The following is a 14,009-nucleotide window of genomic DNA, read 5'->3' on the forward strand; positions in this document are numbered from 1 at the left end:
TACAGATACACTTTCCGTCCAACCCTCTGCAGACGGGGCCAAGCTTCACTACACAATGGACATCCACTTCCTCATTGCTGGCCACACCAAATTCTCCCCTGATTGCGGCTTTGGACTTATCAAGCGAGCATACATGAAGACCAGGGTTGACACTTTGGAAGACATCGCTGAGGTTAGTTTATATTATTTGACTACTGTAATGTGTAAACATTAGCCTGGCAAAACTTCAGTGCTGCTCTCTGCTTAAGATATGTTTCTTCTGTTCTCATTTTTTTACAGTGTCGCCCTTGTCATCAGGTAGTGGAAAACAGCTCTCCTGAGAGTCACCTCAATATCCCACAGCTTGTTGGAACGGCGGATGGCAAAGTGTTTGTCAAGAACTTGGACTGGCAGAAGCATCTGAGTCCCTTCTTCAGACGGCTTCCAAAGATCAAGAGTTATCAGCACTTCAGGTATTTATATTGAAACTCTCACATTGTGTTAAAAAAAATAAATAGTTAATGAGTGTTTTATGTGAAATAGTTAGCCATTTCTTAAATGTCCTGTTATTTGTTTACAGCTTTGATGCCAAGAGCCGAGAGTCACAGCACAGAAGAGTGCACAGACAAAGAAGAGGATGAGGATGTGATCTCTGATGTAATTGGACTCTGGTGGTGTACATATCATATCTATTATCTCATATCTCATATATTCAAAGCCATGGACCCGTTGCAGTTCGTATACCTGGCCCTGGCATCTGTTTATAAGAGTTCTTCTATTAAGAGTGTTTTTTAAACTTCCTATAAGTTACTGTCCTTTCCCCCTGTATCTACTGCGTTGTAACATTAAAGGCTATCTTATCTTATCTTATCTTTTGTTGTTTGTGTTGAATCATTCAGTGCACCATTGTTGGTGCACTGAATCACCTGTGAATTATGTTTATCGACAAATGCAATGAACCCTATTCTCATTCTGATTCTTTGATTCTATTCAGGGCCTTTTGTAATCCAAGTATTTCCATTTTAATATAGTAACTTCTAATTCTGATTCAAGTCCAGTTACCATCAATAACAACACTCCTCTTGAGTGACAGCTGTAGGGGGAGGTGGTGTCAGTGTGACAGGGGGGAGGGCTTATCTCAATGAGATGCAAATGAGCCCCCCTGTGACTCTGGGCTCACTCCGGTGAGAAACTTTGGAAGCCGTTTTCTCAGTGAATGGGTTTGAGAGTTGTATACATTCAAATGACCACAACTTACTCAAATATTATCAGATCTACATGAGTGAGACATCATTGGAAAGCTTTGATTTCACACTTTCATAATCGGTGAATAACTCAAAATGTCTCCGGGTAGACATGTAACTGGATTGGCCACGTTCAGTCACATATTATAGGACTTTACAAGTATTTGACATATTCTAATTCCTGGATTATTGTGGATCTTTATAAATCAGATACAAAATTGACATGCATGTTTTTATTTATTCTTTGTAGTGTATTCTCCTGTCCCGACCCTGGAGATGACCCTGCCTGTTGAATATGTTTTATGGAAATGCAGTATTCATTGTGCAGAATCAAGATGTAAGCCACAAAAAAACCCATGAAACCTGGAACATCCCTGAGGCTGAAGACTTAAACGCTGGGCTGACCAAACATGAATGTCAACAAAAGGAATAGAGCTACTTGAGTTTAAACTCAAATGTTAACTCTGCTCATCCTTAACCCACATTAATGTTACACTTTTCAATTAATTTATTTTGTAACACCCAAAATCACAACAGCGGTTTCCTCAAAGGGCGACAATGAGAACAGATTAAACAATGTTCATAGGGACTTGGCAATGTCCCAGCATCCCGTGTCCTTAGACAAATGTCCCAAGGTCACTGTTCTTAGACCGTCCTTTCGGCCAGGAAAAACTACCCAAAAAAAAAGTCAAAAGCTCCCACAGTGAAGAAGAGATCCGACTCCCTCGGATGAACAGGCGGACACGCTTCAATTTGCCGACTGTGGAGCTGGAAGCACTAATGATAAAAGCTGACGGAGCAAGGCATGACATACAGCGTCTCAGCATAACATCGTAGCATAACATCGCTTAGCATAGCATAAATGAGTGTAACAATTCATGATAAATCATCCCTAAGAATAAATGAGTATCATTAAACTCAAGGTTTTTTGATAAACGGATATAAGACCAGCGGTTTACAGACGGCACTGCAGCACTCGTGAGACAAGCCTATAGACTCCAGGCTTAATCACATGTAGCAGCATCAAACAGTGGCCTCTTCTTGTGTCCACACACAAGCCCCGCCCCTATGGTCTCCCTCCTCACGTTCCCTGGAGAAACCCGCTGTGAAAACGACAGGGCAGCACAAATGTAGAAAACCTCCTCACCACTGGATTACAGCTCCTTGTGCTGCTGCTCAATGGGAACCACATCTGTCAAACGTAAGAATAACACCGCCTCAGGCTGGACCTGCTCACCAAGAAATGCACTTCTATTGTACTAGATCTGTCTATATATCCTACTTACTTCTATGTGTTATTTAAATTATTACAATTACAGTGATAGTTTTGCACATACATTTTGTTAACAGTATGTCATAATGTAGAATACCATGCAGCTTTGAGCAGCAAAGTACAGCACAGAAAAACATCACACTTGTTCACTCTGGAGGTGGTGCGACTGCGGTTCAGAGGCTCTGTAGCTCTACTGTTAAAGGGTGCAGCCACATGAGACAGAAATGAATAGAAGAGGAACAACAAAGCAATGTAAAAAACAACTGAAGACCTTGTTTATTTGGTGTTTCCTGCTTGTTAATGTAAAAGATTTACTGCATCATTGTAGTAAAGAGCAGACAGGTTTACAGCTGGACAAAGCAGTGGCCTGTTGTGCCCAGCGCTCACTGTGCAGCGTATGAAACCATTACAAGTGGTGCATTTAAAGTTGTGACAGTTCAAGGCAGCGGTTAGTCATAACATATTCAGAGCGCTCCGGAGCAAGGTCAGTGTTTTAGTGGCTCTCCATATCTACGCTGCCCGGCCGGCACACAAGGATGGAGCCCATTTCATTTGGGACCTCCACACCAGACAATGCTCAGCCATGACTTGTCTAGACGCCTGCTCCTCGTCCTTAGCACCTCGACTCTGTAACCGCCGTGTTGGAATGAATCTATTACCGAGCGTGCATCAAAAGCCACCTTACATTCCTCACCTCCTCTGCTCTCTCCTTCCAATGCATCTGTTTTGTAATCTGCTCTTTACATTGTGGTGTATATAGCTTTGGTGTGGACTTGGCTGATTGACCTGCATTCCAGCGCGGGACCCCCTCTCCTGTCTCACACCTGGGGCCCCCGCGCTGCTCGGTGCCTGCTGTCAGTGGTGCGTTGCCGTGCCGCTCGATTGATGACAGCCATTCACTGATGAAGCTGTATTCATCATTCCTGTCCAGGGCTGCACTGACCAGATGGACCCTGGCTATCCATCCTCTGTCAGGGACACATCTGTTCCCTGTGTTGCTCAGAGTACTAACAAGTCACCTGCTCCCGCTCAGGCTGGTGTCAGGAGCACGGGCACCAAACACGAGCTGGTAAAGCCACTCTTAATACGGAAAGTTTGACTCCATGATTTTACGATGGGTGAAACTGGCAGCTTTAGTGAGAATGACAAAACTATGATCAACTGCTTTGCTTTGAAATATGTGACGGATCAAGGAAGGTAAAGGTTCTTTATTGTCTCATTCAATGCCACTGGGGTAACAAATCTCCAGATCTTGAGCTATGGGTTCTAACTGTAGAACGGCTTCATGTTCTAACTGGAGTATCTAACTGGAGGATTACCCTATTGTTCATGGGAAAGACAGAGATTAACACGTAGACATGAGGAAAATGTACAAACGGCCAAAACCGACCTAGAATCAAACCTGGAACCTTCGTGCTGTGAACTAAGAGCACTAGAAATCAGCCACTGTCCCCTATTAGTACTGCGTTTCATCACTAAGAATTTGGGTGTTATTATGAAAAAGTTAAATAATAAGTAGTGTTGTATACTGAAATCAATAGGAGCATTACTTTTGGGGAACATAATCAACCACTGAACAAAAGACTGTACCAACACTGAAGGCACTAGAATTCGGGTTTACAATCAGCGGTCCATCTTTATCTTCATCTACAAACCACGAAAAAAAGATCAATTTTTTAACAGGAATAGTGTGCTAAGATACAATCTACCTCATGTTTACAACAAGCTACTCAAACCTTGGTTAAAGGGAAAGTATGTCAAATGCTAATCATGTATGTTCTAAGTCTGCTTGCTAAACGGCTGATTGGGCCACACTGTAGTCTTTTTTGCGCTGTGGCTGTGCTTGTTTTGTAGATTTTTATTGTTGTAATTATTATGTGGTATGATGAATTATTTGTGCTGGTGCAGATAAATAAAGTGGCAGAGAACAATAGGTTACAATGTACAATATCTGCTTAATGTATCCACTTTGACGTTGAAAAGATAGTTGAACACAAGGAACCAGAAGAGCATGCAAGTTAAAGGAAACTGCACAAAAAAACAGTACAATACAGAGATAAAGATGTAAAAACCTGGATGATTGAAGGATTAAACTAACAATAACGTTTTGTCAGCAGTACTTTATACAGACTGAATCCACATTAAAAAAAAAATATATATATATATATATACTGTATTATGGAACTCATGGTCTTTGGCTGAAAAGAAACTGACCTCCTCAATACAATCTTTTTGTTAAAACAGCAGAAACTTGTCCCTCCACACCTTTCAAACGCGTTGAATAGTGTACATAAAGTTAGTAGGTGTGCGATACGACTGCACTGCTGTATCCTTGTACCCATTTGTTGGTTCTGGCTGTGCTATGAATATACGGAGCACAAAAAGCCATTATTCTTTCAGGGTTTCCCGCTGTTTTTGACCATGTAACCTCCAGCCCGCACACAGCTCCCCATTATAAACTTTCCACACAAGAAGAATCAGGCTCAATGTGAGGTTTTCAGTGGTCATAATCAGAGGTGTATGTGCTTCCATAGAGTTTACCGTCCTTCTCCTGCTCTCGCTGTGGGTGTGCGCCGCTGGGGCACTGTTTAAGATGAGCTGCCGTTTCAGAGGGAGCGTGAGGGCATTGTCTGGGAAGTTGAGTTTATTTTTTCATTGAGGGACCCTAGTATCTTGTGTTTACTTGAGTTTCACATACGAATATATATATTTGAACACTAATCTCTTTAGAGAATACAACCTGATGTTCCTGATTTTGTTAAAACAACACAGAGATAGTATCATTTTGTAGCTGATTCCGTGTGGGAAATGTAGTTATATAGTTTGTTTATTTATTTAAGTTATCATTATAAATGTAATTGCAAATTCAAATTGTAGTAATTGTGATGACGAACATGACCAATGTGACAGACTTTGCACCAAATGGGATGTTTACTTGGGGCTTAATTGTTCCTTAATTTTGTTTTTCTATTCAAATGTTTTATCCAGTGTGTTCTCTCTGGTCTTGTTCTGGTTTTGTGTTTGATTTTTATTGTTTTAAAATTTGAATAAAGAAATAATTATCATTGTTTGTCCATAAATGTATAAATTACCCATTTTTATTTCTTCTAGGTCGTGTAAATGCCCTTTGCTTTATGAAATTGTCGTAAAAACTGCATTTTTTATGTCAAATGAATGAATTAATAATCTCAACTCTGCATTTCCTTGCATGAGACCAACAAAGTCCAACCACAAAATCCACGTGTGACTCCATTTTGATACACATTGTTGGATAAGAACCATAGATAAAAGCTTTTTACAGCGTAACACTACAGCAACTCACATGTGACAAACTAATATGCCATTAATTTATTGTTCTCTTTGAGCATGTATATTTTAACTTCACGCCAACGTATTTTAGAGTAATATTTAATGTGTTTGGTGACTATGGCCGCTGTATTTTACATACAGTTATCTTAAAACAAACGTTATCAAACTCTCTTAGCAACCCTTTATTCCTTAAATGAACTGTGAAATAAGGCTAATAGAGCATTTTAACCCTTTCTCACTATTTAAATAAGTTAAATATAGTCATGCTGGTCGATACAATTCCGGTAAATGACTGAAATTCACAGCAGTTTTTCTATCATGATGCTACATTAGAGTGAAGAAAATTATCTAAGTGGGCGACGCTAATCATTCAGATTCAACAATGTTCCTACAGAGCCTTCATTATGAGCTCTGGAACAGCTGACACCGGCATTTACACAAACAACTGCTTTTGTTCACAGCCCTGACTCAGTACAAAGACAGTCAGTATTCTCTGGCCCGGCGCTCTTACTCTGACTGACAGAAGCGCTCTCCACGCCGTTTCACACTATTGATCCTCCCGTAGTGAAGACGCTCATCGCCCTCACTTCATTGTCCTCATGATGTGGCCCATTATTGGCATTAGGACAAACTAGGCGTTAAGAAGACATATGTGCTTTTTTCTAGGTATTTAGTATTAAATGATAACATAAGTAGATCTGTATTGAACATTGTTGATTTCAAATATTCTTAGATACAGGTTCATTGACTTCCTGTTTCCATGACACATTTACTCTGCTTTTGGTAAGTTTGATATTACATGACGATAACTACAATTAATCCAAAGTTAAATATAGTCCTGTTCTAGTAGCGCTTTAGTCCTGTTCTAGTCCCGGTTTGGTCCTGGTTTAGTCCTGGTTTAGTCCCGGTTTAGTTGTGGTTTGGTCCTGGTTTGGTTCTGGTTTGGTCCTGGTTTGGTCCTGTTCTAGTCCTGCTTTAGTCCTGGTTTAGTTCTGTTCTAGTCCTGGTTTAGTCCTGGTTTGGTCTTGGTTTAGTCCTGTTCTAGTCCCGGTTTGGTCCTGGTTTAGTCCTGGTTTAGTCCCAGTTTAGTTGTGGTTTGGTCCTGGTTTGGTTCTGGTTTGGTTCTGGTTTGGTCCTGTTCTAGTCCTGCTTTAGTCCTGGTTTAGTTCTGTTCTAGTCCTGGTTTAGTTCTGTTCTAGTCCTGGTTTAGTGCTGGGTTAGTCCTGGTTTGGTCCTGGTTTGGTCCTGGTTTAGTCCTGTTCTAGTCCTGGTTTGGTCCTGGTTTAGTCCTGGTTTAGTCCTGTTGTAGTCCTGGTTTGGTCCTGGTTCAGTCCTGGTTTAGTCCTGTTGTAGTCCTGGTTTGGTCCTGGTTTAGTCCTGTTGTATTCCTGGTTTGGGCCTGTTCTAGTCCTGGTTTGGTCCTGGTTTAGTCCTGTTGTATTCCTGGTTTGGGCCTGTTCTAGTCCTGGTTTGGTCCTGGTTTAGTCCTGTTGTAGTCCTGGTTTAGTCCTGGTTTGGTCCTGGTTTAGTCCTGTTGTAGTCCTGGTTTAGTCCTGGTTTAGTCCTGGTTTAGTCCTGTTGTAGTCCTGGTTTAGTCCTGGTTTAGTCCTGGTTTAGTCCTGTTGTAGTCCTGTTGTAGTCCTGGTTTAGTCCTGGTTTGGTCCTGGTTTAGTCCTGTTGTAGTCCTGGTTTAGTCCTGGTTTGGTCCTGTTGTAGTCCTGTTGTAGTCCTGGTTTAGTCCTGTTGTAGTCCTGGTTTAGTCCTGGTTTGGTCCTGTTGTAGTCCTGTTGTAGTCCTGGTTTAGTCCTGTTGTAGTCCTGTTGTAGTCCTGGTTTAGTCCTGGTTTAGTCCTGGTTTAGTCCTGTTGTAGTCCTGTTGTAGTCCTGGTTTAGTCCTGGTTTAGTCCTGGTTTAGTCCTGGTTTAGTCCTGGTTTAGTCCTGTTGTAGTCCTGTTGTAGTCCTTGTATCCAATCTTTTTATGACGGTATTGTTTGGTTGAAAGGATAAGAGGAGGTTTTAGGAGGCGTAGAACTCATTATGATAATAAACAAACCTAATGATAATTGTAAATTGAGTAAAGTGAGTAAAGTGAGTAAAGTGAGTAAAGTGAGTAAAGTGAGTAAAGTGAGTAAAGTGAATAAAGTGAGTAAAGTGAGTGAAGTGAGTAAAGTGAGTAAAGTGAGTAAAGTGAGTAAAGTGAGTAAAGTGAATAAAGTGAGTAAAGTGAGTAAATTGAGTAAAGTGAGTAAAGTGAATAAAGTGAGTAAAGTGAGTGAAGTGAGTAAAGTGAATGAAGTGAATGAAGTGAGTGAAGTGAGTAAAGTGAGTAAAGTGAGTAAAGTGAGTAAAGTGAGTAAAGTGAGTGAAGTGAGTGAAGTGAGTGAAGTGAGTGAAGTGAGTGAAGTGAGTGAAGTGAGTAAAGTGAGTAAAGTGAGTAAAGTGAGTAAAGTGAGTAAAGTGAGTAAAGTGAGTAAAGTGAGTAAAGTGAGTAAAGTGAGTAAAGTGAGTAAAGTGAGTAAAGTGAGTAAAGTGAGTAAAGTGAGTAAAGTGAGTAAAGTGAGTAAAGTGAGTGAAGTGAGTGAAGTGAGTGAAGTGAGAGTATTGACAGGCCGGGCGTCTGCACAGCCATGACTTTCACATATAAATAAGCCCCACCCCTTCATCCTTCTCCCTACACAGCAATACTTCTCTGTCCTGCAAGATCGGCAAGAATCATGTCACCTTCACCTGTGGCACCGGGCCAGTTCTGACGGGCCCCGCTCCAGACCAGCACGGAGCCGTTCATCTGCGGATAGTTGTGGATGGAAAAGGATGGCATAACTTTATAGAAGGAGAGAAACGTCAATTAGTTGTTTTCTTTAAATGTTGTATTCAATATTTTGGAGATCATAATGCTTTCCCTGTATGAATTAAATTAAATAAAATGCTCGACGATGTCCTACAGAGGCGTTTCTACATTATGAACCAACTATGCACATGCGAAGGGGGCCCTTGTCAAATAGGGCCCCCCCCCAAAACTGAACAATTAAGCTGTGTTCACACTTGGTTTGTTTAGCCCTGGTCTAGTCCGGGATTTGTCTTGTTCTAGTCCCAGTTTAGTCCTGTTCTAGTCCCAGTTTAGTCCTGTTCTGGTCTCGGTTTAGTCCTGTTCCAGGCCTGGTTTAGTCCTGTTCTAGTCCCGGTTTAGTCCTGTTCTGGTCTCGGTTTAGTCCTGTTCTAGTCCCGGTTTAGTCCTGTTCTGGTCTCGGTTTAGTCCTGTTCTAGTCCCGGTTTAGTCCTGTTCTAGTCCCGGTTTAGTCCTGTTCTAGTCCTGGTTTGGTCCTGGTTTAGTCCAGGTTTAGTTGTGGTTTGGTTCTGGTTTTGGTCCTGGTTTGGTCCTGTTCTAGTCCTGGTTTAGTCCTGTTCTAGGCCTGGTTTAGTCCTGTTCCAGTCCTGGTTTGGTCCTGTTCTAGTCTTGGTTTAGTCCTGGTTTAGTCCTGTTCTAGTCCTGGTATAGTCTTGGTTTAGTCCTGTTCTAGGCCTGGTTTAGTCTTGGTTTAGTCCTGTTCTAGGCCTGGTTTAGTCCTGTTCTAGTCCTGGTTTAGTCCTGTTCTAGTCCTGTTCTAGTCCTGTTCTAGTCCTGGTTTAGTCCTGGTTTAGTCCTGGTTTAGACCTGGTTTAGTTCTGTTCTAGTCCTGGTTTAGTTCTGGTTTAGTTCTGTTCTAGTCCTGGTTTAGTCCTGGTTTAGTCCTGGTTTAGTTCTGTTCTAGTCCTGGTTTAGTTCTGGTTTAGTTCTGTTCTAGTCCTGGTTTAGTCCTGGTTTAGTCCTGTTCTAGTCCTGTTCTAGTCCTGGTTTAGTCCTGGTTTAGTCCTGGTTTAGTTCTGGTTTAGTTCTGTTCTAGTCCTGGTTTAGTCCTGGTTTAGTTCTGTTCTAGTCCTGGTTTAGTTCTGGTTTAGTTCTGTTCTAGTCCTGGTTTAGTCCTGGTTTAGTCCTGGTTTAGTTCTGTTCTAGTCCTGGTTTAGTTCTGGTTTAGTTCTGTTCTAGTCCTGGTTTAGTCCTGGTTTAGTCCTGTTCTAGTCCTGTTCTAGTCCTGGTTTAGTCCTGGTTTAGTCCTGGTTTAGTTCTGGTTTAGTTCTGTTCTAGTCCTGGTTTAGTCCTGGTTTAGTCCTGTTTAGTTCTGTTCTAGTCCTGGTTTAACCTTTGCCCTGTCTGAATACAGCAATATTATTTGTGTATGAGACAAGTTCCCAGTTGTCTTAAGATATTGAAAACTTTACAATTTACTATTTTTATTTTTCATTTTAGTGCATCATGTTTAGTTTTTTACTTACCAGTGAATTTAAAGAATTTGCACTGAATTATGAACTATGACTTTTTTTAATTGATTAAAATAAACCTCCAAACAGCATTTTACCCCTGTGTGGCCCCCACAAAGCTAAAAACGGCCTTAACTAAACTATAAGATTCTATTATACAGTATATGTGCTTTTCACAGAGATGCACTCAAATACATATATACAGTGAATAAATACTATTATTTAATTGTAGTATGTTTAATATTGTCAATATCGTTTGCCTCAAGGAAAAATGATCCGTGTCCCGTGTCATAGTTACATCATTTGTGCAGTTTTCTTGATCTTTTAATATCTATTTCCAATCTACTTTTGTTATTTGAATTTTAACTCTATTTTCCTTGGATTCCCATGGATTTTAATGTTAATTGTTAATGCTTTTCATTTTTTGTACTTTGATTTGATTTAGATGAAAAGATGGGAGCGGAAGGGGGACGCAATCACTATGAGCGTAACCAGCCAAACTCAAAGGAACATTGCTCAGAAATAATGAGTTGAGTTTTTTTAGATGTTTTGTGCAACTTTCTGATGTGTTTGGGCATGTTTTTATCACATGGTGGGGAATAACATCTGTAAACACACTCTGCCCTCATGGTGTGAATAGTTCATTATCAGATCATCAACATGATTTAAAATTAGAATAGAATGACAATAGGTTAGAAATGTAAACAACAAAGCAACAACAAATCTTGCCCCCGCAAATATAATACCCAGGGGGGATGAGAATGAATAAATGTTGAGGAATTTAAATATTGTGTGGTATTAGATTCAAGATTAGCCCAGATCAGTGTAGCCTCCAGTTCTACTGTAAGAAACCTCGGAGTCTTATTTGACCAGGAGCTCTCATTTAAAGCTCATATAAATCAAGTTTGTAAAACAGCCTATTTCCATTTGCGCAACATCGCCAAAATCAGAAGAATCCTGCCTAAAAGTGATGCCGAAAAACTTATCCATGCATTTGTAACGTCTAGATTAGACTACTGTAACTCCTGCTCGCAGCGTGTCCTAAAAGCTCCATAAAAAGCTTTCAACTGGTTCAAAATGCAGCAGCAAGATTACTAACAGGAACAAAAAGAAGAGAACACATTACGCCGGTGCTGGAGTCTCTTCACTGGCTCCCTGTCAAGTTTAGAATCAAATTTAAAATTCTACTCCTGACCTACAAAGCCATAAATGACATGGCCCCATCCTACCTCAAAGATGCTATAGAACCATATCATCCAAACAGAGCTCTTCGCTCTCAGAATGCTGGCCTTCTGGTGGTGCCAAGAGTCTCTAAAAGTACAGTAGGAGGTAGAGCGTTTAGCTACCAAGCTCCTGTGTTATGGAATCAGCTCCCGACCCATGTTAAATATGCTGACACAGTCTCTTCATTTAAGTCCAGGCTTAAAACGTTCCTCTTTGAAATTGCTTATGGTCAGGCCAGTTTAGGAACAGAAATATAAACCTAGGAGCAACTGTGCTGGGGGAAGTATGGCAGCTTGAGCACTATCCTCTTCTTCTGACTACTTATTCTATCAAACAATACTTCATTTTTAATTCCACTTGCAAACTGTTCACTTTTTCTCCCTCCCGAGGACCTGTGGACCCAGATGCCCCTCTCCTGGTGAAGTGGTCCCTGCCCCGTATGGACGGTCCCTCATCTGCCTGAAGAGTGGCTCCAGCTCGACTCCGACGGTCCCTCATCTCCCTGAAGAGTGGCTCCAGCTCGACTCAGACTGCCTGAAGAGTGGGTCCAGCTCGACTCCGACGGTCCCTCATCTGCCTGAAGAGTGGGTCCTGCTCGACTCCGACGGTCCCTCATCTGCCTGAAGAGTGGGTCCAGCTCGACTCAGACGGTCCCTCTTCTGCCTGAAGAGTGGGTCCTGCTCGACTCCGACGGTCCCTCATCTGCCTGAAGAGTGGGTCCTGCTCGACTCCGACGGTCCCTCATCTGCCTGAAGAGTGGGTCCTGCTCGACTCCGACGGTCCCTCATCTGCCTGAAGAGTGGGTCCAGCTCGACTCCGACGGTCCCTCATCTGCCTGAAGAGTGGGTCCTGCTCGACTCCGACGGTCCCTCATCTGCCTGAAGAGTGGCTCCAGCTCCAGTCTCCCTCGCGTCCGTCTGTGAGAGTCAGATCTCTCCTTCACTCTGGAACTCCTCCAGGTTTTTTGTAGTTTTTCCTGGCCGAGAAGGAGGGTCTAAGGACAGAGGACTCTGGGACATTGTCCCTCACCACCACAGACATTGCTTGATTCATTTTTCACTGTCGCCCTCAGAGGCAACCGTTGTTGTGATTTTGGGCGTTACAAACATAAATTGAATTGAATTGAATTGAAGATTATACTTCCTTTAATAATAACACAAAGTCACATTAATAGTTCTGTCATTAGACCCATTGAAGCAAGCTACAAAAGTGCATTGAACATCCTAGAAAAGAACCCTTTTTCTTACCAACAATTTAAAGTGGCCTGTTTGATCTACAAAGTCCTTCACAGTTTGGCACCTCTACCAATTCAAGATTTTATCAAACAGAATACTGTCCGTGCGGCTGGAGGTGAACTTCCATCACGCCGAACATCCTTTCCCCAAAGTGACCAGTTAAATATTCATTAATATGAATTGTTCCCCCTTTTTTCTTAAACGAATGAACTAATTAATACATAGGGAATAGTTAAGGATCGCTCTCCATGGAAATGAATGTAAGGGAATGTCTCCAATAAGCATGAAATTGAATGCTATTTAAAATAGCAGTAAAGCTTTACAAATATTTGTGTGTTGACATTGTTATAGTGTTTTTGCTTCTCTAAAAGTTGCATAAACAGAGGAATATCTTAGCAGACATTAATTCCATATCAGAACCAAATCCTATTCTCATTTATCTGAAGACGTCTTAATCTAACTCACAGTCAGATAATAACTAGTTTACAGTGCTACACGTTGGTCGGGGTTGATGTCTTTTTCTCCCATTCATCAAGGAAGAATTAAGGTGATTTGCACATTATTTGTAATTAATCCCATTTGCACAGGTAAGGGTGCTTGAATGGTATTTGTGGTGATTGTGCCTGATTGATAGCGACCCCAGAACAGACAGTCTCATCAGCTAATTGCAGAGAAACCAACGCAAAGGTCAGGGGGCCGTAAAAGGAGAGAACCTGCAGTGGTAGCGTAGAACTCAAGGGAAAATCACTATTGTCTGAGTTCTGACTGTCGCGTGTGGGGCCCAATAGAGCGTCACGGCCATACAAACACCAACGAGACATATCGAGCTCACTTTTTGATGCACATGCTTTTCTGCTTCTGAAAATGTTGATTGAGGGTCCACTATGTAACTTTTCTGATTGAGGAAGTGCCACCTGCTTGCAACAATTACTATAGAAATAATCTGTTCCCTGATTCACCTTTTAAAGACACAAATGATGGAATATAGACATTATTGAGCTTTTAACCATGTTATATTGTACCCCTTATCAAAAACATCGAGTTGTATTTTGTGTCATTCACAGTTGTCATCTTCTCAGAAATCACTCCAGAAATCTCCTGCACACTAAGTTTGGATCAATCACCGGACTCGTTCAGTGTATTCAAAATGAACACTATCACGTTGCCTTAGGGCTTCATTTATTTAATTTCATTGTTCATTCCCACTGCAGACAGCAAGTTACTGCATGTCCTCCCTTCTCTCTCATCCCCATTTCAAACTGTCCTCTCCTTTCTAACAAAGCGGCCATAACATCTTTAAAAAAGGAAATGGTGGTGTAAAGTGTGTTTTCCAAATGTAGACACTATTTTAAGTTAGAAAATGCAAAATACTAATCTAAAGCATTGCATTCTCCAAAAGCATAATAATAAATCCTCTTTAAGATAAAAGACACAGTTGAAATGTAACAC

This window comes from Eucyclogobius newberryi, unplaced genomic scaffold, assembly GCF_026437365.1.
Source record: "Eucyclogobius newberryi isolate DKJ021-1_F unplaced genomic scaffold, fEucNew1.0.hap1 SCAF_14, whole genome shotgun sequence".
NCBI classification, from domain to species: Eukaryota; Metazoa; Chordata; class Actinopteri; order Gobiiformes; family Gobiidae; genus Eucyclogobius; species Eucyclogobius newberryi.